Source organism: Rhagoletis zephyria, unplaced genomic scaffold (assembly GCF_001687245.7).
Source record: "Rhagoletis zephyria isolate East Lansing unplaced genomic scaffold, Rhagoletis_zephyria_1.1 Rzeph_scaffold_01461, whole genome shotgun sequence".
Classification (NCBI taxonomy): domain Eukaryota; kingdom Metazoa; phylum Arthropoda; class Insecta; order Diptera; family Tephritidae; genus Rhagoletis; species Rhagoletis zephyria.
Window position 1 is genome coordinate 75031 of NW_016158545.1, and position 27963 is coordinate 102993.

Below are 27963 nucleotides of genomic sequence, written 5' to 3' on the forward strand. Positions count from 1 at the left end.
TAACGGGTGATTTTTTTGAGGTTAGGATTTTCATGCATTAGTATTTGACAGATCACGTGGGATTTCAGACATGGTGTCAAAGAGAAAGATGCTCAGTATGCTTTGACATTTCATCATGAATAGACTTACTAACGAGCAACGCTTGCAAATCATTGAATTTTATTACCAAAATCAGTGTTCGGTTCGAAATGTGTTTCGCGCTTTACGTCCGATTTATGGTCTACATAATCGACCAAGTGAGCAAACAATTAATGCGATTGTGACCAAGTTTCGCACTCAGTTTACTTTATTGGACATTAAACCAACCACACGAATGCGTACAGTGCGTACAGAAGAGAATATTGCGTCTGTTTCTGAGAGTGTTGCTGAAGACCGTGAAATGTCGATTCGTCGCCGTTCGCAGCAATTGGGTTTGTGTTATTCGACCACATGGAAGATTTTACGCAAAGATCTTGGTGTAAAACCGTATAAAATACAGCTCGTGCAAGAACTGAAGCCGAACGATCTGCCACAACGTCGAATTTTCAGTGAATGGGCCCTAGAAAAGTTGGCAGAAAATCCGCTTTTTTATCGACAAATTTTGTTCAGCGATGAGGCTCATTTCTGGTTGAATGGCTTCGTAAATAAGCAAAATTGCCGCATTTGGAGTGAAGAGCAACCAGAAGCCGTTCAAGAACTGCCCATGCATCCCGAAAAATGCACTGTTTGGTGTGGTTTGTACGCTGGTGGAATCATTGGACCGTATTTTTTCAAAGATGCTGTTGGACGCAACGTTACGGTGAATGGCGATCGCTATCGTTCGATGCTAACAAACTTTTTGTTGCCAAAAATGGAAGAACTGAACTTGGTTGACATGTGGTTTCAACAAGATGGCGCTACATGCCACACAGCTCGCGATTCTATGGCCATTTTGAGGGAAAACTTCGGAGAACAATTCATCTCAAGAAATGGACCGGTAAGTTGGCCACCAAGATCATGCGATTTGACGCCTTTAGACTATTTTTTGTGGGGCTACGTCAAGTCTAAAGTCTACAGAAATAAGCCAGCAACTATTCCAGCTTTGGAAGACAACATTTCCGAAGAAATTCGGGCTATTCCGGCCGAAATGCTCGAAAAAGTTGCCCAAAATTGGACTTTCCGAATGGACCACCTAAGACGCAGCCGCGGTCAACATTTAAATGAAATTATCTTCAAAAAGTAAATGTCATGGACCAATCTAACGTTTCAAATAAAGAACCGATGAGATTTGCAAATTTTATGCGTTTTTTTTTTAAAAAAAAGTTATCAAGCTCTTAAAAAATCACCCGTTATATATGCTATACCTTTAAGGTTATCTCGGTCCAAAAATTCACAAACATTCAAAAAAGAAACGCGCTGAATAATAAAAATTAACAAATTGACTGATAAGACACGCATTTGGGTTGAGCACCGATATCACGCATCGAAGTTGGAAATTTCCTTCCGGGGTAAGTCTCAGTATATTTTTAAATTTGTACGATAAGCGTTTGGCTAGAACTTCTTAACGTTGTATTTTAGTTCGCTGCATTAAGTCTATTACCTTGTTTATAGCTACGCAAGATCCGCATTAACAAAAAAAAACCGATTTGACTCAACCCATATGTATGTCTTTACAGCGCACTGGCTGAAACCGAATGCAAAAGTATAAAAAATTTATTGTTTTCCTTCGATATTTCTCTAATAATTGATTTGCGCGATTAACCGAAATGGAAGCGAACTATAATTTAAATTTGTTATATGTAATAATAATTAAAATTTAAAACGCGCTTTATAAGGAAAACCAGCCTTTTTTCACTTCGCCTCAAATAAGTGATGTGATTATACCTGTGTTCTAACCGATATGAGAAATAAAAAACCGATTTGAAAACAAAATCGAGTGAATACACTTTTGAATTTCTGTGCGTATTGAAATTTGGTTTATGCATCCGTTTTTAATCACAGCGAACTGAATCAAAGGGCTTTATGAGTCGGTAAAAACAAGGTATATGTCATTAAGTAGCTTATCGTTTCCGTGCACCTTTCTCAGAATGTTTCTTTCGAACACTCTAAACGCCGCCTCATCAGATGTTTTTATCGTCCAGGCTTCTGTTGGTTCCCACTAAAATTTCGATATTATAACTCTCAATGGTAATGAGGTCTCTAGATGCGGACCCGCTGACTACTAGTTTGATAATAGAAGATAATTTTTTTTGCGCTCGTTCACCACCCAATTTTAAGTAGGCCAAAGATGTTCGTATAACCAGAATATGTCAGAATTTGTCAGAAATTAGCGGTTATGTTCTGTATCTTAGTCAGAGTCAGCGTCCATCGGCCTTGACGAGGGGCTCTGGTTCATCTTCTTCACTGACTTCAGCTTTGTTACCATTCAGCACGGCTCAAAAGTTTTCTCCCTAGGTAAAGTACATCTGGAGTTATAAGACCAGGTCGTCGTGCTTTATGTCACAGGAATGTGAACATTTTTGGAAACCTTTCGTTAGTTGTCGCAGGGAAGGCGGTTGTAAAGCTATAGATTTCAGTCCCGCCCTCGCTCCTCATATTGACGTAGGCGATTTTTAAAGCTCTCATCATGCCCGTCCTTTTATATGGCAAAGAAATATGAGAAGGCTTTGGGTGCTTTCGAGAGAACTATTCTAAGCAAGAAGAAGAGTAGGCGATATATGGTCTCTTGTGGAACGATTTTCTGTCATCCTTTGGTTTCTCTTTGTTCGTCAATATTTAAAATCGTGTTAATGCTCGTGGTTTCTTAGTCAGATACCGCTTTACGGAATCTATTTTTTTTTATCCAGCCGGTAGGTTTTGTTCCATGATGTGCGTCCAGAGGTAGGTAGAGTTTTGTTCTGAAGAGTCAGTTCGGAGTTAGTTATTCACATTTAATTGGAAATGATTCTGAGCGTGTGGCCCACTGCTGCGGGTCAGATAGATAATTCTGTTCAGTGCTGAGCTATACAGCACTAGATCCGAGTGAAAGTTGGATGCTTGGTTTCCCTTTTTTGAGACAGCCACGTAGCTAGAAGGATCTTCAAAACTAGAACTTGTTGCTAGATACTACTTTGAGCTCCGGAAAAGTCTGGTAAATTATTACCAAAATTGGTAGAAAAAATTTAGGTTGGTAAAAAGGTAAATTGGTTTTCATTTTGGTAAATTTTTGTCAAAGTAATTTGTGTGAACTTTAAAATTTTGTGTTTTGGCTATATTTTTCGTAGTTATCTTTATATTCTGCCTTATCCTGAGTTTCGCCCGAAAAAAATTCACCCGAAAATTTTTTATTCGCCCATAGTAAATACGTACATGGAAGCCAAAAAATTAAAAGTGCCCGGTTTGGGGAAAATGAAACTCATGATAAAGCTGATTACAAATTTCTTTCTAAAAGTATAGTCTACTTAGTTGCATTCATTTTCGAAGGCTTTAATGCACACTTCATCGATAAAAGGCGAACATATTATGTCCTATGCAAAAATCATTTTACTGGAATCCTCAGGAGCTTTTCATTGCCTAAATATTTTAAATGATTCTTTTAATAAAAGTAAAAAATTAACAGACATGTAATTACGCATTAAATTAAATTAATGTTAAATTAAAAAAAAAAAAGAAGTTTGGTGGCAAAATGGTGGTGGTGGTTCGAAATTTTGGCGCAAATTTATTTTTATGATTTTGATTAAAGCGCAAATAATATTCTTTTACAAAAAAAAAAAAAATGAAAAAAATTACTGTAAAAATATTTTGAATTAAAAAAGAAATATTTTTTTCAGTTGTAGTTTTTTCAAATGATTAAGTTTCGTTGTTGCCCTCACTTTCATAATTTTCGCTTTTGGTTGAAGGAAACCGAGCAGATACCATTAGCATGATTATTTCTTTCCGTCAGTGGCAACCCTGATCCAGAGGGTACTAGGTTTGCTGGGACCGTGCGCAAAATAATCGTTTCTGGCCTCTCCCTGGTGAATGACAAGCGAAATCTTTTATCACTTGCGTGCTCTTCTGCGCATGGAACTACGCTTCCCGTGGATGAAACTCGTATAAACGCTGGTGTATAACTTGGTCCGTAATTAACTTGTAATTTAAGTAAGGACAGTCTCTACTTTTAATTTTTTTGATAAAATTTTTTAAATCTCCACCCCTGTATGGATATATTTATTTTGAAATTTTACATATGTACATAAGGTATGTACTTTTGTATATATATATGTACATATGTACATATGCACGTAAAAATGAATTCAAAAGATTAAACGGCAGCTGAACACGAAAGTGATTTGCTGTGGCGCTGATTGGCGACCCTTTCACCGCACTAGCATTGAAGCGATTCTTACACGCGTTGAGGTGAGGTCCTTTCAACTCGCCAATGTTTTCTTAGCATACGTACTGTATACATTTATGCATTTACATACATAAATTAGGCATTGACATGTTTTGTTTGCCTTGTTTTTTTTTCGTTTGTCAACTGATGCCATGCATTATGATTTAAATTTTGTCGTGCTCCCCAGCTGCACCTTTGCTCTTTGCTGCACATCATAGGGCCCTTTGACTTAAGCATATGCACTTCAATACACTTACATACAATATTGTTTACTTGTTCCGCATCGTGTTATTTGCTTTAATTCACTGTTATGGTCCACTTGGGACACGCGCATGCGCATGAATGCCCACAGCTCAGCCGCCAAGTGGCAAGCTGCACGCATGCCACGAAATTTCCGATTTACACTTATCAAGCGAACGTTAATCTGGGTTAAAATTAGTATGACGCTTGTCAAAAAAATTAGATTTACAGCTCTTTAATTCGATAGTACAGTAGTTGCTGGCATAGCACAAGCAGAGCAGATGTGTGTTGAAGAGCGAGCGCAAGCTGCGCCGACCATTAGCAGTGTATAACAGTAAATGAAAAAATAGACGGAAGGATGCGTTGAAAGGATGTGCGCTGAGTTGGCACGCATCTATAGCAAATTAACGCCACGCACACAANCATTATGATTTAAATTTTGTCGTGCTCCCCAGCTGCACCTTTGCTCTTTGCTGCACATCATAGGGCCCTTTGACTTTAGCATATGCACTTCAATACACTTACATACAATATTGTTTACTTGTTCCGCATCGTGTTATTTGCTTTAATTCACTGTTATGGTCCACTTGGGACACGCGCATGCGCATGAATGCCCACAGCTCAGCCGCCAAGTGGCAAGCTGCACGCATGCCACGAAATTTCCGATTTACACTTATCAAGCGAACGTTAATCTGGGTTAAAATTAGTATGACGCTTGTCAAAAAAATTAGATTTACAGCTCTTTAATTCGATAGTACAGTAGTTGCTGGCGTAGCACAAGCCGAGCAGATGTGTGCTGAAGAGCGAGCGCAAGCTGCGTCGACCATTAGCAGTGTGTAACAGTAAATGAAAAAACAGACGGAAGGATGCGTTGAAAGGATGTGCGCTGAGTTGGCACGCATCTATAGCAAATTAACGCCACGCACACAAACATACGCAACACAATTAGTATCCTTGCAGCCGCCGCACATATACCGCTACCTTAAACACACGTAGTACGAGTAACAGTGTCAGTTGCTTGAATGCCACACCACAATTCTAACAGCAGGCTACAGTTCGAGTACTTAAACGCAAACAAACTGGCAAGCGAAAAAAGAGTATGCAAAAATTGGCAGCGCGCCATATGGGCACGCGTCAGGAAGCTGATCTTAATTTTCGATCTACAAACATTCCTGCTAAGAGCCGAAAATTTTGGAGAAGGGTAGTTAAACAACAAAACTAAAAACGCAAAATTTAAAATGCGCACCTCTATTTGTTGCAAATGTGCCAAAAATGCAATAAATTGTGGTCGTGAGCGCGTCGCGACAGTCTCTACGCCGCTTCACAACTGCGAGGGGAGCTGCTTGGCTACTTCGCTGGGCTTTTTTCATGCTTTTTTTTATCGCTGTTTGCGAACAATTGTTGGTGAATTGCAGCAGTGAGAGTGATGGTTGCCGACATCCACTGCTGCTGCTGCTGCTGCTGCTGCTGCTATTAACTGCCGACAGCTATCGAGCAGCGATCAGCACCTTAGCAGCAGATGACGCTAAGGTGGAAGTGGTTCAGTTTATACAATTGCGGGCAAAATTATAGCAGCCGGAAATACATACATATATGGTAAATGTGTCTTAATATTATAAAACGAAGCTTCTTCGCTTTTCGATCGATCCGAAAGAGCAGGTGAAGGTGGCATGTACGGAATACGAATGTTTTCAGCGACCCCTAAGTGTTACAATCTTCATTGAGGAGTGAATGTAGCGACTTCAGCCAAACTGTCACATTCTTCTTATTTTGCGCTGTAACCGCCTAAGCGATTTTAGCCGAGTTCAACAAAGAACGCCTGCCGTTTCTGTTCTGGGCCAACTGTCGCCAATTGGAAATGCCAAGTGAAGCCAAGTCCTTCTCCACCTGAGCTTTCTAACGCAGTGGGGCCTCCCTCCTCCTCTGCTACCATCAGCGGGTTTCGAGTTGAACACTTTCAGAGCTGGTGTGTTGGAGTCCAATCGAACGATATGGCCAAGCCAGCTGAGCAGCTGTATTTTAATTCGCTGCACTATGTCCATATCGTTGTAAAGCTCATACAGCTCATCGTTCCATCGTCTGCGGTACTCGCCGTCGCCAACGCGTAAAGGCCCGTAAATCTTCCGCAAAATCTTTCTCTCAAACACTCCAAGAGCCGCCTCATCGGATGTTGTCATTGTCCATGCTTCTGCGCCATATACCAGCACGGGCATGATGAGTGACTTATACAGCGTGGTTTTCGTACGTCGAGAGATGACTTTACTGCTGAATTGCCTACCCAGCCCAAAGTAGCACTTGTTGGCAAGTGTGATTCTGCGTTGGATTTCAATGCTGACATTATTATCGGTATTAATGCTGGTACCCAAGTAAACGAAATTCTCTACCTTTCGAAATTTTAACTGAAAACTGAGGTGGGTGCCAAGGCGCAAATGTGCTGACTGTTTGTTTGTTGACAGGAGATACTTCGTCTTGTCCTCGTTTACCACCAGACCCATTCGCTTTGCTTCCTTATCCAACTTGGAAAAGGCAGAGCAGACTTCACGGTTTTTGTTACCTATGATATCGATGTCATCGCCATAAGCCAGCAATTGCACGCTTTTTCAGTCTCACAATGAACAATAAGAGCAATGACACCTTCCACTTCTAACTGTATCTAACCTAAGCACCACTTCGTTATGCTTCAAGCTCTTCCTTGAGGAAGACCGACATATCATCAAAGAAGAGCTCAGGAAGAAAGAATGAGTGCTTCGTTAGACAAAATGCTAATCTAAGAGGATCCAAACAGTCAATTGACCTTACTAAAGACTTCCGCATACATTAAACTTTTTACAGGATACCCCATAGGCATTGCATACAGATGGAAATGGTTAAATATGGCCGCAGTTGGATCACATTCACTCATCTCCACATAGAGTTCTTATCTACTTTGTTTGAAATCCATATTGAGAAGAAATGTTGTAATTTGATGAAAGTATTTTTGGATTAAATTTTTTTTGCTGATTTCGGTTACTTCTTCGTATTCTAACAGCGTGCGAAAAACATGTCATTCCCAAAAATGAAAACATTATCCTAACAACGCTTTCCGGAATACATTCGCCTTTGATGCTCCCTCTCTGCCAATTGTTTGATCGCAATTGTACATACACTTTACATACATATGGCTGATCCACGTACATCGCTATCGGCAATCGCGTTGCGCTACCACAACCGCAAGCCCAGGGCGAGGGAGACACCGAAAAACACACATAAAACGTATGGTGGTGGAACCGCTGGTTAGAGGCGGAGGCGGACAAGTTGCGGTTTAACAAGATGTGTCACCGCCTCTAGGGTTCCTTAGCAATCCACAGCAGCAGCTAGCAGAATGTGGCAGCATATTCTGCCATTCCTCCTTGATTGCGCTGAATAAAAAAAATGTGGAGCAAACGTTTGGTGCTCGGTGTATTTAGCTCATTTCGTCCACTTGTGTCTGTCTGTTCAGATGTCTGCGCATGATAAACGTTAAGGCAACAAAGCGTAACTGTTTACAATTACGCACATTACTCATAACGCTATGTTACTTTGTTGCTTAATTTTTTCACTATATCCTCAAAATATATACATATGTACATATTTCCTATATAGATATGTAGTTGTATTGCGTTTCCTTCCTCTGTTTGCAAAAGTGTGTTCTTTCTCCAATAAATAGATTTAATTTAAAATATTTATACCCGTAACAGACTCGAGGAGAGCAGCATATGCTTATGAACAGTTATTGTTTACGGCTCTGTGTTGTTTTTTTTTTTTTGCTCTCGTCCTTTCGTTAAGTCTTTGCGGATCGCTCGCTTTCAAACTTAAGGCTAGAGCAAGTAGTTGCGAGTTATTTATGTATAACACGTGGCACACTTGATCGCTGATTGTATCGAATTCTCATCACCGGCCTGCGGGTGTAACGCGCCAACTGTTATCGCACGCTTTTATTTTCTCTTTTTGGATAGGCTGCGAATTTTTTGTTTTTGGAAATTTCCGTTTTTTGTTAATAAATGGGGAAAAAAATAAAAGGGTTCTGCTTTTTATGCATTTCAGCAACTGTTGTGAAAAGCATTTTTTGCTTCCTTTTTTGTAATATTTGGCAATATTTTCCAGCGCGCAAATATTACAAAAAAATTCTGAGTTTATAAATTCCTGACACAAATTGGCTTGTTTCAAACGGGCTTCAACGGATTCGACTCAAACATAATATTTAGTTAGTAAGGTCGAAAGTTTTTTAGAGTCTAAGGAGATTGCTCTTTGTGCCTTCCAACCTTGGAAAGCGTTTAAGGGACACCCTTTAGTGTTTTTTTTTCAAGTGAGCCATCCAGTCTCTCTTCTCCAGGATAATCAAATCCGATCTTGTTCAAGACTCTGGTAAGTACCAGCCTACTGCGGTCTTGAAAATTATGAGGTCGCCGATCAACTGGATCGAGAAGTAAGGCAAACCAAACTTTCTTTGTAGGACCGGAATCATTTTGGTATCCCAATTGGTGTTCTTTTTCGAATGATGATTACTGAATGAGTAAGTATAGAACACGGTAAGTACTGTGGAGCGATAGGAGGCTTAAGCTGCCTTTACACTGGTCGATTTCTGCCGGCTGGAATATCGACTGAGAAATCGGCTAGCCAAAACATTTACATTTCACGGAGCCCCTTAACATATTCTTCTCCTCGGATGATCTCACTTTCGATTCAGCAACAGCTGAGAAACTTCTTTTACTCTGCATAGATACTCTTAAGGCTCTGTTATGCATACTTGGCATTGCATGCACTGCTATACCATTTTTACGTAGAAATCAAAAACCAACAGACTTCTACGTATGTAGTGCTGTGCGTTCGATAACCGATTACACGCGAGGCTCATTTAACAGATTTCTTATGTGACAGCTCTCAAGCCATGCCAAGTATGCATAACGGAGCCTTTAAAAAAATGAAGGACACTCCTTTTGCACTTTTAATGCTGAGTGGTTTAAGCCAAAATTCCGCCTGTGGTTGTGGCTTTGTCTGCACCTAATGCTGCCACTGTGACTGCGACGTGCCGGCTACAGACTGTCAACGCCATTGCGTGCAATTAATCATTCTGAAGGCAAATTTGTGATTTTTACGAGCAGCATGTCATGCGGCAGAGCAAATGCCAAAACATTTAAATGGTTGGATGCGTGAACGAGCGGATAGACGGATGTATGCTGCGACGCGTCAAAGCGCGTCACTTTCAGGATTTGCTACGTCGACTTGAAAATATGCTGAATCATGTCGTACCGCAGAGCCATATGTGGCATTAGACGTTGCTATATACACATACATACATAGTTATGACCGACAGTTTGACTTGTGTTGTAAATAGATATAAAATTTTTATTTTGACTGCTGCTGCCCATTTTCGGCAGTGATGCGCGCGTCATAAAATTATATTTTATTCTAGTAAACCTGCAGTTGTTGTTATTGGTTTCGTTGATTTGAGCATCTCTGATGGCATCAGTTGCCGCCCCCGAAGCATTGTTGCTGCACTGCCCGTGCCACAGCTCCCGTGTCACTGCTGGTAATTCCCTTCGGGCGTTTGTGTTTTTTTTTTGTTTTTTATTAATGTTGCTGCCGTTGTTGCTTCTGCGGATTTTCCTCATTTGCTGCTGATAAATAAAATGCAATTGATGACATTGCGTAAGCCATAAAGTAGATTTATTATTAAAAATTGTGTGCTACCAAGTATGGATGCTTTGTATTTGCGTTGTGACATTTGGTGAGAAAGAATTATTGTTTTTTTTTAACAAATGTCGCATGCAATTTATTGCCAAGCAATTGCGGGAGCCTTAAAAAATTTGAGTGTTGCAGAGGGTATTATGTGTTATGTAATTATTATGTTGAATTATTCTTGTAAATACCTTCCTTATGATCTCAGTAATACCACCACTGATGATTGAGACTAGCCGCCTTAAAAAATTGATCGAAAATATCGACAAAGCAATCACCAAGCACTCTTTGCTAGCGAACACGCTAATCTTCGCCTGCCTTAATGTCCGAATTTGGTCCGTCCATCTGAAGTTTACATGGACCTTATTTCAGCAGATAACGCACCACTCTGAGTGAATATGGTTAGTGAAAAATACTCTGGATTTAAATGTTGGTGTTAGGTACTGAAACCATTTTAAAGGGAAATTCTGGCAACCGTCTTTCAACTCACCGCAGTTTTTCGTAAGACAATTATCATTTCTGGCAACTATCTTGACAACTCTTTTCTGTCTTTGGAAAGACTAAGTAGTTGAAAGATCTGCTTACGAAAACGTCTTTACGTTATTAGATGAAAATTTTTTTCAAAAAAGCTCTACTATCGTTACCTTTAGGCGGTACAAAAGTTTGTACGAATATCCAAACAAATCAAACGTTTTTGCATTGGTTTGCTTTGCTTTCGAAACATATTTGCGGGCCGCAAACATATCCTTCGAGACGAATATTCGCTGTTTATGATACATTCACTAGACGACCAAGTCGCCGGGATGTTTAGGCGACTACTAACCCGACTTCTCCGAATTTTTACTAAATGTGTCTTAACATCTGTCAAATTCCTGTTTTAGCTTTGTCCCGTTTTCCAGTGTGGGCAAATTGCTGTCTTAGCACATCATTTTCAAAATGGCATCAGTCCACTGAGATGTAGATGGCGAGGTAAAATGAAAACTGAGTTGTCAAACTACGAAATGACAGCTAATGTTAAGACAGCGATGGTAAGAAATTCGGCAAGACAGATATGGTTTAACAGTGGAAATTTGCGGTCTCCACCTGACATTTCTACCTTAACACAGATTTTATAACAGCACATGTTGAAGGTGGAGACGTGGGGTAGCATCAAGCAAAAATTTCCTTTATGAAATATGTGAAATTTTTGCCAATGCACTTCTCAATTGCCATATAAAAAACTTTCTTAAGTTATGCTTTGATGGCACTTTAAAGCATGCTTAGTCACTCGTGGGTTTGAAAGAAAACTGTGGTGCCGAATTATGTACAATGTATCGTTACCTTAATATAGATATGCTCTATCTAAAATTTTAGTTTCTTTATGGGGTGATGAAAAAACTTCATAGAAAATCAAGTCCTTTTGCTGGGAACTTCTTTTGAGGGCTGTTTCTGCTTAAGAATATAACTGATTTTATGCTGTAGTACTTATTTTTAAAAACCAATGTGTTTTTAGTGATTAATAGGCAGACTTTCCAACTTTCCTTTCTATATTAAGGTAGCGATATGTATGTATATCCATAATGATATCGCAGGAAACTGCTGAAGAATTTGCCAGAGCTAGTATCTCCAGGAAAAAAAGAGTGGGAGTGCCCTCGAGTGCTGGGGAAAACCAGGGATGTGATACTGCGAGGTCATTCTGGCCGAGGGTGTATCGGGGAAGATCTAGTGATCCGGATCTTTCGATTTTAGTGGGGGTGCTGACAGGCCACTGTCCTATCGGGGTTCATGCGGCAAAATTAAATATCACACCAGACCTCTTCTGTCGTAGCTGCATGAAGGTCGACGAGTCCTTCTGCCCAGCTTTGGCTAGCGTGCGGCCCAGCTATTTGGGTTCGTACTTTCTGTATTGTCCGGGACTAGAAATTTGCCGCCTGTGAAACTTCGTTCTCCTCACGTAGTGATTCTTGCTTTAACCTAGCAGTTACCGTTGCAGTGGTATTACGAAGCGCCAACGCTGTAAGTTATCAGAGGAAAAACGGTAGATCATCTCTTGTGTAACTGCTAAGCACTGGGTTCAGGCTATTCTTCAATTATATGAGGTGCTATTCTCCGCATTTGATAACCACGACTTAGAAAAGATCTACCAATGGCGCAAATAAAAACTAATTTTAAACTGCATCAATTCAACTTCACATTCACATTCCAAAACGTAGTACATAAGTGTAAACATACATATACATACATACATATGTATGTAAGTTCAACGTAACAAGCAATTTATTTGAATTCTTGTCATGCATCCTCAACACTTTTCGTAATAGCGATATTTTTACGACTTCAAATAACTTTAAACCATAAAATTAAAAAGTTTCTAATACGATAAATAATGCAGCACCATACTCTCCTCCGCATGTATTGAATAACACTAGATGTATCGCTATTTCAATTTTCCACTTTTCATTTAATATCAGAAATATTTTAGTTTGAGTTATAAAAGGAAAATATTTCTTTTATTTGCCAACTGTACGCTGCTTTCATTTCTTACACTCGTATGCACATGTGTATGCATAATACAGTGGGTCATTTGTTTGGGTTTTAACTCTTCCATTTTAATTTCGAACTTGCGAAAAGCTTCTCTAATATATTTAAATGAAATCCGTGACTGCCGTCAATCGATCCTACGGNATACAGTGGGTCATTTGTTTGGGTTTTAACTCTTCCATTTTAATTTCGAAGTTGCAACAAGCTTCTCTAATATATTTAAATGAAATCCGTGACTGCCGTCAATCGATCCTACGCGCAAGTGATAGATACCTCAATTCAGTATACAAATGATATCAAAAGTCAGTACTTGGAGGTAGAGGATATGCCCTTTGGCCCTATTTATCTTTTTCGATCTAATATCACCAGACATCGTGAGATCGCATCATGATTTTGCGACATAAGTAAAATAGAATGAGCCTGACGAACAACTTACAGAATGTGATTTTCATTCGGCTCATGGCACACGAGTTTACTGTTCAAAAGAGTGCTCATTGGAAATTTTCATATCTTGCCCAGAGTAGAGCTTGGTTTAAGTACTTGTTCCCCTTATAAAAAAAGTTCGTTACAAACACAAAGTACTCGTGCAATACTCGCACTCTTATATGTATTTGTAAGGAACTTTGAAAATACGAACATATGTTAAAATTAATTAAAATATTGGCCGACAGCTTTTTCAATCATTTGAGTGATAGCAAGAACGCAATTGAATTTATATTTTAGATTTAAAAGGCTAGAATATTTATCTATTTACGAGTATATATCATACATATTTATGTGAATGTACGTGGCTCATGTAGATATATATAATATACATTTGTATGCATCTCATCATTGTGAATTTCTATAAAAAATTTAGTTCGGTATTGCATTGCGGTTAGATATCGCATTGCCAAATTTATGTAAAACGGAATGACTTAAGCACTATTAAGCCTCCTTTGTTTTGTTTAAAGTTACTTTTTTGCATGTAAAATCACAGATTTTGTGTGCCCATATCAAATATTGGTATCCATACATATGTATGTGTGTAAATTAAGGTGGTCCAAAAATGCATGTGAGAAAAGTAAAGTTGGAATTTTAAAGCTCTGACCCCCTACGATTGTTCTATATCGAAAAAATATATACTGCTGTTGTTTTTTTTTTGAGATTAAAAAAATATTTAGAGTTCGTTCAAAGCGTTCAACGTTTACCATGTATGTTATAAGGGAAAAACTTTATTTCGTAGACCTCAAAGAATACCCAATTGTTAATTTAACCATTTTTTATGAGTCCCCCAAAAATATACCTACGAAATTGTTTTCCCCGCATATAAATTACATGGGAAACTTGGAGGGTATTAAGCGACTTCTAAATATTTTTTTATTAAAAAAAAAACAAGTGCATAGATATTTTTTTGCCTTAGAACAATTCTAGGGGGTCAGAGCACTAAAAGTGCGACTTTACTTTCTTTGAACCACCCTAATATACATATGTATTTATGCTACTGTTTCATTTTTTTTTTGCAAATACCCAGGTAGCGCATTTGCCAGACAATTTCTGATATCAGACAAGTCGGACAAATATTTGAATAAAAAGTTGACTATTTAGACAAGTCTTACAGATTTCTGGGCGAAGTGTCTGGAGAATTTTATTTATTTCCTTATCTGACATGTCTGATAGAATTATGTTCGATTTCGGACAGACACGTCTGATTATTCTTATTTCCCAGGATTTTTCGGTCAGACATCTGTTAGGTATCTGTCAGAATCGTTGGTAATTAAATCAGAATTTCCCTAGACGTATCGGTTAGACTTCCTGTCAACCTCTCCACATGTTTCTCTAACCGATAGCGGCCAGATATCATAAAGCTTTCAGATTTTTTTGTCGACGAGTCTGACGGATATGTAACAGGTTTCTGGAAATTTTGCTAGCTGGGTATGTACATTTACTCGTTTTTCATATCAAATTTTTCGAAGCCTAGAACGACCTACTACAAAGTACATAGTTTACATACTAAAAAAACATTGCCATGTTTTTATTAATATGCAAGGTATACTAAGAAAGAATTACACGTAAGGCGTTCAGAACTACTGATTTAAATAGGGGTTGTGCACTGGGCTGGGGAGACGCAAAGTAAAAACAACCCATCACAAACAGAGCAATAGATTCTCAGATGAAATGCACTTCTTTTGATCTACATGGTCACGCTGCGATCGAGCGCAACGAGACCTGTAGAGGATCAATATGGGGGGTAATAAGAGAAGAGAGAACGAAATACGGGAGTGTGAATAGTTGGTTATGCTCAACGACATGGTAAACGGCAAAAATTATATCAGAAAGTTAGGAAACTTACAAAGGTTTCAAAACCACAGCGAATTGCTGTAAGAACAAACAAAGTGACAGAGCCACCAGTCCAAGTCCACGAAGTCGATATACCGCCACCCGACTATGTCGAGATAAGAAAAAACAAAAAAGCAAAAAAGCTGCTGTAGTTGATATGCGGTGGCCAGGAGCTGACGACTGGCATTTAAGTGTGCTCTGCCCAAGCCACCTACCAATGGATCAGCCTTCTAAGCATATCTAGATTACAAGAGCTTATCGAACGTATTTTGTGAAAGGGCTAAGACCTACCGTCAACGAATTGATTGGATTTTATCTCTGTGGGGTTAGACCTGATAATCCTCCGTATACCAGATACTCAACATATATCATATTTTGGAAAATAAGCGCGAGCAGATCATCGACACTAACCATCTATTTTGGTAGCAAACGGCGCCGAGAAGACGTTCCCAGTTCTGACGGAGCTGGTGGAATTGCTCAACGCCATTTTACACAGTCGTAACAGTTTCGCGGAGATACCAAATTCAGACGTCGCGAAGTATATGCAACTCCTTTTAAATAGTGTTGTCGAAAGCGGTTTTGAAGTCGAAAAATGGATAGTGAGTGTCGATCCTTTTCGCGCGAGTCTTATACAAGATTTGACATAAAGTAAATAACAGGTCTATGGTGGCTTTACCAGGTCTAAAGCCGCACTGATAACGCCCAATCAGTTCGTTGACGTTGGGCTTCAGTCTGTTACTCAACATGTTCGATAAGAGTTGTAACCCGTACTTGAAGGCTGATGCGTACTTTCCGTAAGTCGAACAACTCTCTGTAGATGATGACATCATTCTGACATATTTTCCAAAACTCTCAAGGTGCTTAAGTATTTAAAACTATTCAAGTCGAAAAAGTCTGATTAGTACTGTATGGCATCAGAAGAAAGCGCTACTGAATAAATTCCTCGATCTCTCATTCAAATGTTCGATAAACAAACATAATTTTGGATAAACAGCTTTTTCTTAAACAATTTCGGCAAAGTGTCTATTAGGCGCAACGGAATGTAATAAGTCAATAATACATATTACAGAAGTTTAGACACAAACAAACTTAACACCTTAACACTCGAGAGCCTTTCTTAAGTCTAGTTAGCGGTGTTGTACAAAGCAGAAATGTACATACATACAAACTAACATATGTATGCACTTGCATTCTACATGCATATATGTATGGATGTAGAAACACACATACATACTTAGATACGCTTCTATGGATGTTTGGCGCTTGCCTGCGCATAAGTATGTAGTCGATACTCTTCACGCTCTTCCATAGTCCTCGTTCCACCGGGAATGAAAAACTTAAAATTGTATTGTGAATACTTTAAAGCGCCGCCAATGGTTGCAACTAGTTTTTCTCTTCTTATTTTATGTGTTTTAGTTTTTAGATTATTATTTGTGTTTATGGATGCCATTACAATGCAAATAGGCACAGAAAAGTTCCGAACAGCCAACCTGCCGAGGTGTCTTTAGAAAGCTGAATGCGTCTCAAGTTACCCGCATACGAGGTGTATGGTGCAGATGCATATTTTCATTCATTGAAACGGAACTATGCAAACAAAATGCTGACGAGTTGAACAATTGATCAAATAACATAATTTATCAAACGACTTTGAAAAACAAATGACTGTAATGGAGATGCAATGCGGCGTTTGAAAACAGCGAAGACATCCTCAAAGTCATACAGACACGTCGAGATACTTTTATATGGGGTGTTCCATACCAAAACGGACGGAAGAAATATTAAAAAAAAAACTCTTTTCTCGAAAAATTTTTCGCATTCAAAAGTTTTTGATAAAAAAAATAGTTCTTGAAAATTTGCCATCTCGAAAAAAACTTTTTTTAATTCACAATGGTAGCTCTGCGTATTGCGCAATATTTAAGTATGGTATTATGGGTGCACTCTACAATAATTTGGGTTATGATTTTTTTACACCAAAGTTTAGTAAAATGACAAATGTAACATTACAAATTAAATTTTTTTTTTTAATTTTTTTTAGAATTTTTTTGAGTATGCAGTTTTGTTGCCCATTAAAGTTTGGTATAACAAATTCCAAGTTTTGAGCGATTGCAAAACTGACGATAATTTTTTTTTAGTTTTCTTTAAAAACGGTTTTGCGCATTTTGCTCCATAAGAAAAAAGTGCAAAAAGCCGTCAGCATAAAAAATATTAAAAATCAGCGCAATTATGCAGTAGCTTAAAACTTGCACTTTGTTATTCTAAAATTTAATGGGCTACAAGACTGCGTAATCGGAAAAATTCTAAATAAGTTTACAAAAATTTTTAAATTTGAAATGCACTCATTTTACTCAACTTCGGTGTAAAAAAATGCATAACTCAAATTATTGTCGAGTGCACTCCATAATACTACACTTAAATATTGCGCAATACTCAGATCGAACATCGTGATTTTTTCAATTTTTTTTTTGATATGGCATATTTTCAAAATTAATTTTTTTTTTTAATTTGTATGTGAAAAATTTTTAAAGAAACAATGTTTTTTTTTTAATATTTCTTTTCATAGAGAAGTTTCATGTGTGTATAAGTGATTTTTTTCGCCCCGTCCTCGAGGTATTTGAAAAACTATTAACTCGATTTGTTTTTGTTTTTGTGCTGTAAATTTGATATTTATTTATTATTTATGTTTATGCATCAACACCAAGAATGATATAATATTCTCTCAATCGTGCATCAACACTAAAAGTATTAAACAAATCAAACACATGAAGTGCGAACCCCGTCCGTTTTGGCATGGAACGCCCCATATACATATGCCTTTTAAATTGTATGCACCTTCATTTGTTTACTTATTTATGTACACATATAAACAATTTAGTGGGACAAAACAATTTAAATCTACATTTGTCGTGCTTTTTTATTGCTTTTGTGATACGAGTAGGTATTTAGTGTCAATGGAAAATTAGCTTTTACTTAAGTTTAAGAACGATACTTTCCCATTAAGTTATCTAAGAATTTTAAATTGAAATGCTATGATCAGATGCAAGTTTAGTAAATTATGTTTTGTTTACAACATGGCGAGCTTTCTTGATACTTGAATGCTTTTATTTACATATGAAATTCGATATAATTTAACAGTTAGCTGTCATTTTAGATTGCTAACTTTCATTAAAGTTAAGAGATCTTCCACTTAGTGGTCTTAATAACAATCATTAGAATAGATTAAAAACGGCATTTGGACACTTTGGAGCTTCACAAGGCTAATCCAATTATGATATTCATAGGCCATATTCAATTTAGATATAAGCCACAGAGAGTCAAATTTATTGGCGAGTTCCAGTTGCTGATTGTTAACTGCAGCGACTCCACAAAGCCCTGCCCAGATTGGCTGGTCTACCAATAGTTGTTGTCAAGCTCAAATAATGGTAGACCCACAAAATGTGAGTCGTGTCAAATAAAAAAAAGTGTTACCTGAGTGGACTTAACTGGTGAAGTGACTAAGGGGTTGGGTTTCAAAAAGCTTTAAAAGCCATATTGGGCATGCCGGCTTCGAATTTTGAAAAAAATTGGAGTTCGCCCTGCTACAGAATCCACACATTAGTTTTATTACACGAGCCTATCAAGGTAGCTGAAGTTCTTCTTCTGCGATCGGTGGTGTGTCAACTTTGATGACGGTATTCGCGTAGTAAAACTTGGTATATTTGCTGATTGCCGCTCGATGAATGACGCTTATCGCCTATCTGCACAACGTCAGGTAGTTGCGCCATGTCGGCTGTGAATTAGCAGAGATCCCCTCTGACGCACCTAAAAGGTGGCTCATCCGGCTTTGGAATATTTTGCTATCACTGAAAACTGCCAAGAAACCTGTAAGATCATTTTTGACTCCTAGTTCCATAGCAAGAAATAGCTGGGGTACAAGGGTTTCATATTTATTGGAAGATCGCTATTTAAATGAAGAAGTGCGCTGAAATCGCAATACCGAGGGGTAACAGGCTCTCGAAGTTCAGCTTTACAAAGAAAATTAAAACTGATCTGAGCAATAAGAGGATACACCAAAACATTATAGCTTGGTACACTGCAGGCTCATTGACTGAAGGAGGTACCAGGATAAGTGTAGTTGGACCGAGGTTGAGATGTTCGGGACCTAGGGAAAAATATTTATGCAGATGTCCATTTTCCGGGCTTAAACTTTAGCTATAGAAAAGTTGCGCGTACTTTAATATGAAGCGAAACGAGCGAAATAAGAATATTGCGTTCTTGACTGACAGCCACGCGGCTATTAAGGCCCTAAGATATCATAAGATATCATCCGATAACATCGAAACTGGTGATGCAGTGCCTTGATAAGCTGAATACTCTTGGTCTGACATCAATCTCTTTAATCGACTTAAAGCCCTTCTGTGGCATAGGAAAAGTGGAACTCTCTGCCCTGGCCCGATTGGAGAAAGAGACCCAAATAAATCGCTGCTGAGAGATTCTACCAGGTCTAAGGCATTTTAAAGCATTTTTAGGGACAGATAACAGGAATTTTGACAAGATTCTGCAGGCTGACCAATCACCTGAATAAATAGGTAATTTATTCGCAGGAGCGATGCCTATTTCGCAGAAGGGATATCGAAACTGTACAGCCCATCTTGGAAAGGTGTCATGCACTGTTGCACACACGCAAAGGACACCTTGGTGGAAATTTACTAACAGAAGGCGTAGTTAAATCCAGAGATTCACGCTCAATACTAAAGCTTCTCTCGGACAGTGGGATAATGGACACACCATAAATCGATGAAAGGGCCACAATTCAATTAAGGCTTTCCTGAAGTTTGTGGTGGTCTTTTACAAACTACATACAGAGCAAAATAGTTGGTGAAAATATTACCAAATCATTTATTCCAGACGAATACCCAGACACAAACGCCGAATGATTGCGGTAAATGGTACTTCTGTGGAAATGCAGACGTGCGCTTTTGGAATGTTAAAAATTTTCAGAAAATGTTTTATGCAAATGATGCGACTACATGTGGGTTCTGCGCACATCATTTGTGCAAACGTATGCACCCATTTACAAACATATCCAAAACACTTGAAGCAAATTTATGCATTTGTAATAATCCAAAGAAATTAAATGGATTTTTTTTTTCGACTTTATTTCATAGTGAATCAAGTGGACTAAGCGCTAGGAAGGACCAAAGCTAATAACAAGGTATTCCATGAATGAGCACATACTTACATTAATAGTTACTAGCATGAGTATTTCATGAGCCAAAGATTCGATGCAGCGTTGACAGAGTGAACACACAGTATTGTCGTTGGTATCTACAAGTAAGTACATATATACTAAGTACATACACTGCAACATACAGACATTCATGTTGTCACAGTTGTGCATAAAAGCTTACGAGTTGGATGTGTGTGGTGACAAGTGATATCAACGCCTTTTTCCATGGAAGATGTAATGCACTCGGCGTGCAATTGTCACAGATCACGTGACGTTGATAACGGATAACGCATAGAGTTGAGATGTGAGCGAGAATGCATAGACTAAAAGGAGGAGAATTTTAATATTACATACTTGGATAAGTTGAGCTTTAAGCGGAGGGCCGATTAGCATTGCACCAAAATGCTGCATATTTTTGTATAAGAAAGTAAGAAATTGTTGGTCAGCTTTAATAAAATTGCCTCGCTTGCTTGCTGCAGTTCACAACGCACGCTGACAATCGTCAACAGATAAACCCCGTGATTTACTGTGCGTTTAGCTTAAATACTTGTACTTAGTTGAAATCAGTCAGGAGTCAAATTATTTCATATCAACGCTGTTGTCGTCAATCCCGATTTAAATCCCGTTCATCCAATTGAGGCCATTTAACCACCAAGTTAGATCAGGTTGCTCTTAAATAGCTCCACATATAGGCCAAGGTCCTGTCATAACAAATGGTGTGGCCAATTCTTTCCGTTGTTACGAGCACATTAACGCTCTTATTTCTACCCATGAAATTTCTGCAAAGCTTTGCACAAATGGGCGGTGTTATGAAGATTGTTCCAGTTTTTCTTCTTCTATTAAATTCTTTTTATTATAGCAATAAGCCGATGCGTTCATACCTAGACTTATGGTGTATAAACCAATTAGGCAGTGGCCGGTGAGAATCATTATAAGGAAGGACGTTTTTTTTATTTAAAATTAACAGCATCTCTTTGAGTTTCCTACGGAAAGAGGGCTAGGAAATCCTAATAGCTTCACAGGGGTGTCTAATGAAATCCCGACATACAAAATCCCGATAGACATAATCCAGACACGGCCAAACCACCAAACATAAATATTCCAGACACAACCAAATCCCGACCAGATATAATACAGACACGAGCGATTCCCGACTATACATAATCCCGACAAGACACAATCCAGACAATAAAAATCTTGAAAAAATATAAAAATAATCACGAGACTTTTTTACAATTTTTACATTTTGTGGCGATTTTTGTCATAATTATCCTCCGTTTCCACTCAAAAGTAATGCTTAAAAGACGTGGTTGTTGTTGTAAAGTGGTTGTTGTCTTCAGTATCCGTATCCACTCATAAATAATACATAAAAGGCGTAGTAGTTGTTGTTGTTGTAACGGCTTACTTAGTCCTTAATTATCCTCAGGCTCAACTAACGGTAGGCGCTGGATGTTTCGATGGGGTCAAACCATAGGCAGAGGGATGTTAGTTAAGTTGGATTGAGTGTGCATATAAAAAGAGGTGTCCACATGTTGGACACTCAGTGACGATGTTGAGAGACGAGTTGGGCCAAAAATACTCGGGTCTCTCTGGCAGTTGAAGCCCACTCTCGTCCACAGGCGTTGATTGGGCACTGATGACGGCATTCATACAACTTGAGTCTGTGTAGGTGGTAACAACATATCTGCAAATGCTGTTAATAGCCCATCTGTGCAGTCTCAGTCTCAGTTTCAAATGTCGGTTCGGGTGCTCCCGTCTGTAGCACCTACTTAGAAACTGCTTGGTGAACATGATGTTGTGCCCCTTACTGAGAGAAATTAGGCTTCACTAGGGATGTGATGTTCTGGCGACATCAGAAGACATCCCGTGGTTGTCAGGTGTGCTGTATTGTGGCATGTCTGCAGCTTCATTCACAGTGTCCTAATTGTACACGGCGAACACACTGGCGTTGCATTGTTTTTAACCGGCAGGCCAATTGCCTGGTATGTTGGTCACAATGTTTCTTTGTCTTTGCCAAAAGTACTGCCGAATTGAGGAATTTTCTGCGGCTCTTTACTTTGTTGACAATTGCGGTTGTGCGCGTCGAGAAAGAGAGTTCGAGGCCAGGATTTTCCAGTTATTCACCATGGGAATTTGTTTGCCGTGACGTTAATACCCAGCTGTGGCCAGACCCCTTTCGTCCTGGTTGTAGAAATGGTTGCCGAGGATTTCGTAAGAGAGAGTATGGAGTGGAAAACGTTCACATTTGAGCATAAGTTAGCAATTGACATGATCTATTCCTAAAAATTCTAAGGTATCTGAGGGATGAAACGAAGAAGCGGACACTTAAAAGGTGGAGGAAAGTCTGATGCTGCTACAAACTTTCTGTGCAAAGACTTGGGTGTCTGGAGAGCATTTTGATTTCTTAAAATAACCAAGAAGGCAAAAGTTGTTGTGACTCCCGAAGACAACCATCTGGTTTTCAAGGGGAATACCGACGGTACACTGATTAATTGAGTTCTTTCTCTCTGAATATTCTGCTTTTTGACGAATGTGGCTTGGATCCGGACAATCTAAGCAAATTCCACTTACATACGTATACTGACTAGAGTTTTAAAATAAGTTTGCGATATTGTGAAAAGAAATATTTCATAGGCTACGGAAGCCCTTTGCCTGGGGTCGAATTCTTTAATCTCGCCTTAAGGTTAGTGAGCAACATATGTCGAAATTAAGCGAAGGATGGGCATCATAATGACCTAAGAGACTTGGCGCTAGTAATATACCAGACGGCAGACCTCCCAGCCAAACGGAACCCAGGGGGACTGCGATGAATCTCCTTAAACTCTATGGAGTCGTGTAAGTTTCCTGCAGAGAAAATAAGGCTTTACCCTTTGATCAGAGTGAGAATCAAGAAATGATATCTCTTAGGACTGTACTGCCAAAATAACTCATCTGAATACTAGGTCCCGAAATAACATGCCCATCCCTAGACAATCATTGGAATCTGCGGCTACAGCTTCTAGCCACCGTCGAATTTCAGATCGATTACACGCTCAATGGCATTTTAAATGGTCATTGTCTACAATTGCACTCCATTCATGGGCATTGCTGCTGTTTTTTTTTTTTATTATGCGAGTTATACAACTTGTGGCACGAGCTCATGCGCCCCGATGTTGTTCCAGCTTTTTGATGCGTCTATTTGAGGAGTGCGTGTGGCATTGCCGACATCGCCGCCTGCTGGGTGTGTGCACACAAAGTGAGTGGGCGCTGTCTGGCATTCATTGGCCGCTTGTCACACGACGCGGCGTAGTACAGCGTTCGTAAGTCACTTCATCGTCTTGCTCATTTTTTTTACTTTGAGCGGGTTTAGTATCGTCTTTCGTTTTTTTTTTTTGGATGCATTGCGTTTGATGATGCAGTTTAGTTGTGTTGTTTTGGTTTTCTGTGGCAATGACATTGACGTGCGATTTCGTTAGATGTTATCTGCATAGGTGTGCGCCGTCGCCAGACGCCCACTGCTTAAGGCAAAACATTTGCTCGTGCGTTTGTTTCGCATATGCTCTGCGTAAGTGCTAATGTTCGAGGTTTAAACATATCCTCGCCTTTAAATGCTACCTTCTACTGTAACTACCGGTTTCTGCTTCCTCCCACTACTCCTTTTGTTATCCTATCTGTTTTACTATTCCTGTCAATTGCACATCGCTGGCATTTAGTCAGGTGACAAGTATCCACATTGGCAACAAAGAAATTGAATTCATTTTCATTCACATCAGAGTGAAGGTGTGGCCACCAATCGGCCTATGCTCTCTTGAAGTCCATGCCTTTAGTAAAAGTGAAATTAATTTGAAATTAATTTATGTTAAGCTATGTACTTGACTGTTTTTAATTATACGCAGTTATGTACATACTACATATGTATATATGGAAGTAGGATTGTGTAGGCCGTTGTATGCGAAATCATAATTACCCGCTGGCTGAATTTATAAAATTTTGAGTTTATGTACCCACACGGTCATCAAAATAAGATCGTTTACTCGATTGCAGAGTATCTATTATCCGTATTCATATTCACAGTCAAATTCATATTTGTATACATATTCATCATTATATTCACATTCATATTCATATTAAAATTCATAGCAATATCTTCTTACAGCAACTCTCATAGTCAAGCTTCAGTCAGCAGTCAATATTTTAAACGATGACGACTCCCTTGTAGATCGTCAAGCTGACATTAAGATCCTTAAATGGGTAATAACTATCTCTCTGTATTTCAGAAGACCGTTCGCAAGCCCTTCTTAAATGCATTCTCTCTTATTTTGGGGTGTTGGCCAGAGTTTAAGCCCACAGCCTAATTCAGGTCACTGCTTGACGAAAGAAAAGCCTAGATCATCCTGAGGCTTTCTAAAGTTAAGGTATGGTTTCTCAGGGAGAATATACTAAAAGGAAACCAAGTTTTTTAAATACCAGTTTACAGAAACAGCCGAATCGTACGTAAGCCTATATAGTTGGCACCCCATTAAGCTTCTATTCCCAATGTGCTCTACCATGGAGCTTCAGTTAGTAGTCACGCCGCGTCTTGCTGATCGGACAACTTTCATAAAAAGCAGCTGAAGCTCGAAATAAAAACTTTCGTCAATACTGAGACAATTTTTCAAGAAAATTTTCCCGCTAAGACTGTAAGAGGAACATAATTAACAGGCTTCATTTATGTTCAAATCCCCCACCTAAGTTCCTTTTTCTTCTTCTTATTTGGCACTGCAACCATTTGTCGGTCCAGGACAGGTCCTTCTGCACTTGGTTATTCCATTTTGTTCGTGGGCGCCCTTGCTTTCGTTGGGTGCGGAGTCGAAGCATTTTTTCACCGGAGCTTCGTCATCCATTCGTGCAGCATGTCCAAGCCAGCGCAATCGATGTATTTTTGTGCGTTTAACTATGTCCATGTCGTTAAAAAGTTCGTCATTCCATTTTCTTCTATACCCATCATCTTTCGAAAGCACTCAAAGCCTTCTCATCCTTGTTCGACATCGTCCACGTTTCTGCACCATATGGAACAACGGGCATGGCCAGAGACTTGTAGAGCGTAATTTTTGTTCGTCGCGAGGGCTCTGCTTTTCAATTGCCTACCGAGCCCAAAGTAGACCTATTTTCAAGAGTTATCATTCGCTTGATATCCAGGCTGACGTTATTGGTGGTATTTATGCTGGATCTTAGGTAGACAAAATCTTTCACTACTTCAAAGTTATAACTGCTAATAGTGACGTGTGTCCTGAATAGGGATGGGAAGTGGGTGGTTGAAATTCGATTTTCTCCGAATTTCGAACATTGCCCAACCATTCGATTATTCGATTCGAAATTTGGTGGTGCAAATTCGATTTAATTCGAATTTTATCGAATTTTCCAAAAAAAAAATTTTAATTGAAACTTCTTAATCGAGTTCGGAGATGTTTGCGTTAAATATTTAACACCAAGTCATAAAATCTGTATCGTTCGTTCGATTTTCAAAAAGGAGGTAGGTGTCAAATGAAAGGGCTGTCTAAAAAGTTACACTCAAATTGCACTGTGGGACAGCCGAAACCAGCCCGGATATTTTAAACATTTTCTAAAAGTATACCCATCCAGTAATAAAACACTCGGTGGATTTTGCAAAAGTTAGCTCGTATTTTTATTTCATGGCCTACTAAAGTTTTCATGTCTCATTTCATGGGAAATATTTTTGTAGAACATTTTAACACATTAGCTCGCGCCTAAAAGGGTCATTTTGACCCTTACTTCAGAAATCCCGCAAAAAAAAAAACAAATTTGGAAGGCCGTTAGAGGATTGATATATTCTAGAAAATTATTCTCCGGAAAATTTTACTAGAAGTCTCAAAAGCCTCATGCCACCAACGTAAAAGCCTCTAAACATGTAAAGTAAAAAATCAACGAAAAAACTAGTTTTTTACAATAAATTTTTTAAATTTGAGTTTGGAATAACAGTTCCTTCTAGGCACAGATTTTTCGTCCCGATGCATCAGTTGGAAAAACATGTATTTTTTTACTTGCATCCCTAAGACAAATGGAGTGCCACACACAGTGATGGCAAATTTAGTCAGAAAGTTGAAGAGTTGATTTTTTTGGAAATAAAGATGAAATTCGATTTTTCTAGAAAAATTCGATTTTATCCGAATTTTAGCCACACAAAGTTCGATTTAAAAAATTCGCCATTTTGGTGATAAAATTCGATCAAAATTCGAATATCGAAGCTTCGAATATCGAATTTACCCATCCCTAGTCCTGAAACGCGTGGTCTCTTTATATGTTTCCAGGAGGTACTTTGTCTTGTCTTCATTCCATTCACACCGGCCACAATCAAAAAAAGAGAAAAAGGCTTTTTCATAAGGGACAGCAGAATTTATCGTTATTAGAGTTTCATAATTTTTATTGTTCTGTCTCAAGACGACGAAGAAATTGAACAAGAATTAGGGCTCGGATAGTAACATCCGTTCACGGATCGAAAACTATACGAAAGAAAATTACGTGATACGTCATTCGTATAAGCTGACTGGGCTGAGGAGTACGTTCACGTATCTCATAATCCGAAAAATGTGTTTTTACGTGACGAGTAAACGTATCGTATGTGACAGATTTTGAGTAAAAAAATTTCAAAAAGTGCTGTGTCTAGCTTGTAATATATCTGTAGACATATATGAAACTTTAGTTAATTTACTCCCAAAATAGTTTAATATGTTGTTTTATTTTTAGAAAAGTCTTAAAATATTGGTGAACGGGTTTTTCATGTAAATACCCGTATGTGCGCTGCTAAAAAAAAAGCACTTTTTCTAATTAAGCTGTTGCCCGTACCATGGATCGAACCTAGGTTATATGGAGGCGGTATTATGCACCTCTAACCACTCAGCCACACACAGACACTTGTGGGGCTAAAGAGTTTGATTCTATCAAATTTTCTTATCATTATGTAAAAAAAAAATCAGATTAGATAAGGTCTTTCTAGATAAGGGTAACGATATATGTATAGATAGAAGATGGGTAAGAGCTGAAAGGTATGTAGGTACTCATTTTTGCGAAATATTCGATATGCAGACAAGAGGTTTTATATTGTTCTTCATTCCTCTACAATAATTGGGAATTAAAAGTGTTTAGGATGTAGTGACAACGCAAAAATACTTTCAAGGCGCAGCGAAGCACACCGGGTATTTGCTAGTCGTCGAATAAATTCAATTAAATGGCTATCCACAAAAGTTTACACGAAATTTAAAACCAAAAACGCAGGCGTACATATTCCATTGACCAGATGTGTGAATGTAAACAAAATGAACATTCAAAAATACATAAAGCAAACACCAATTAATTTAGTGCTGCTACTTGTTTAGCTGGTAAGTAGATTTTAATATCAATTAGTAAATTAATCTGATTTACACCTAATGGCCACGATAATGCCTGCGGTAGATAGAATTAATTAAATTGCACTTCTAATGAGTTTTATTAGATCGGATTGAAAAAAGCTGTACAGTTTTTCGTGTGTACAAGTACATACATTTAGTGTGGGAAAAATTAAATGAAAATTTGGAGCGTGCCTGGAATATATTTATGTGCGTAAATATATAAACATCAATACAAACTCACATGTAGAGGTACATACATAGATGTTGGTGGCGTGTTTTCAAAAAATGTAGGGTCAAGGGGGGGG

At 38.6% G+C, this 27963-nt stretch overlaps 1 protein-coding gene across 1 annotated transcript in view; it reads left to right on the plus strand.

Moving 5' to 3' along the window:
- The window catches only part of LOC108364104 (alpha-(1,3)-fucosyltransferase C-like), a 49754-nt gene that overhangs the window by 1124 nt on the left and 20667 nt on the right, over window positions 1-27963 (plus strand). The gene's annotated exons all lie outside the window — the stretch shown is intronic.